This window comes from Octopus bimaculoides, chromosome 1 (assembly GCF_001194135.2).
Source record: "Octopus bimaculoides isolate UCB-OBI-ISO-001 chromosome 1, ASM119413v2, whole genome shotgun sequence".
In the NCBI taxonomy this organism is placed as follows: domain Eukaryota; kingdom Metazoa; phylum Mollusca; class Cephalopoda; order Octopoda; family Octopodidae; genus Octopus; species Octopus bimaculoides.
Window position 1 is genome coordinate 193,592,105 of NC_068981.1, and position 1,397 is coordinate 193,593,501.

The 1,397-nt window shown below is 46.9% G+C and overlaps 1 protein-coding gene across 3 annotated transcripts in view; it reads right to left on the bottom strand.

Moving 5' to 3' along the window:
• The window catches only part of LOC106877663 (uncharacterized), a 14,493-nt gene that overhangs the window by 9,302 nt on the left and 3,794 nt on the right, over positions 1–1,397 (bottom strand). The window contains exon 1 of one of the 3 annotated variants that reach the window (XM_052973737.1): positions 488–600. The exons of the other annotated variants lie outside the window; for them this stretch is intronic. The gene's annotated coding sequence lies outside the window, so the exon portion shown is untranslated. Of the gene's footprint in view, positions 1–487; positions 601–1,397 lie in introns of those variants that run through there. 3 annotated transcript variants of the gene reach the window in all.

Below are 1,397 nucleotides of genomic sequence, written 5' to 3' on the forward strand. Positions count from 1 at the left end.
AGGGGGGACAGAGAGATGAAGCAGTTGTACAGAGAAATGAAGATGAAGGATTATAAGTCTGACAGATAAAGCTATGGTCAGCAGAAATGTATAGAGAGGGACAGAGAGAGACGGAATTGTAGTGGCAGACTACCTTGGTCAGTGGAAGTAGCAGACCTGAAGGAAACAAACTTCGTTGGGGTAAATGCTTTTATATTATTTTAGAGAAAAAGAACTCTGAGTTGTTAACTGTGTTGTTAAATACTTCTAAAAGAAAGGAAAAGAAAAGAAATACAAGAGAAAGAAGCAGAAGAACTTTGTTGTCAAATGAAACTTGAGACACGAACTTTGCGATGTAAAAATGATTGAAAAGCTTATAATTGTTTGGAAACTTGGTCAACGTTATTGAACTGTCATGCCATGTATTGGAATTTTTATTATGTAATGCTCTATTCTAATGTTTTAAATGTATCCTGTGATGTTATGTACGACTAAAAGAAAAGGTTACCCAACGCATGGTCTTCGTGTTGTTTCTTCCTCCCCGTCCTATTTGCCTGTGTTGTTCTTCGTTACGTGCTCCAGCCGGGGCTTTATTATCGGTCAGGATTGTACCGACAGACGAATTTTGCTAGCTCACTGAGCGTATGAACGTTCGCGCGTGCGCGAGTCCCCTCTTCGGTGTTAAGAGGGTGCTTCGCGTGCGGGCGTTCGTAACAAAATTGGTGTCAGAAGTGGGAGCTATTGATTTGCTGCAGTGAGTTGGTTGTTCGTCATGGCTTCGGAAGGTGCGCGTGCGAAGGGTCAGGCTAGGAGGGAGGAAGTATCCCTGGCCTTGGTTGTGAAGTTGCTGGAAGAGCTGAAGGAGGACTTCGCTGAATACAGGAGGTAACAACAGATGCGGGAGGAGTTCCGCGGACTGAGTAGTGATGTCGTATGTTGTGAGCAGCAGATCGAAAGGCCCAATGAGAGGACGAAGCACGTTGAGAAGTTTTGTGCTGCCGAGCCTGAGGTCGCTAAACCTGAAGTGGGTGCTGTTGCTGCGTCATCACGTGATGCTCCGACGTCTGGGTGCGGATCTCCTGAAGTTGAATGTAGCGGTGTGGTCCTGGCTACGAAGAAGCCACAAGAAGCGTTGGCTAGGGCTCTGGGGTGCGAGTCCTGTATGAAACCGAGCATCGGAAATTTACGAGTGAGTGGAAGCTCTGGATTCAAGGCACGGAGGGTAAAAGTCCGTGAAGTTGAAGGACTTAGTAGGCGGAATGAGGAGACGACTGGTGTGTGTTGTTGGCACTGTGGGAAAAGCGGACACAGGCGGCGAGACTGCTACAGTTGGCGGCGAGAGAGGTTTCGAACTGCAGACTTCAAGTTGAACCCGAAGAAGTGTAGTCTGTTTCAGAAGGAAGTAAAGTACTTGGGAC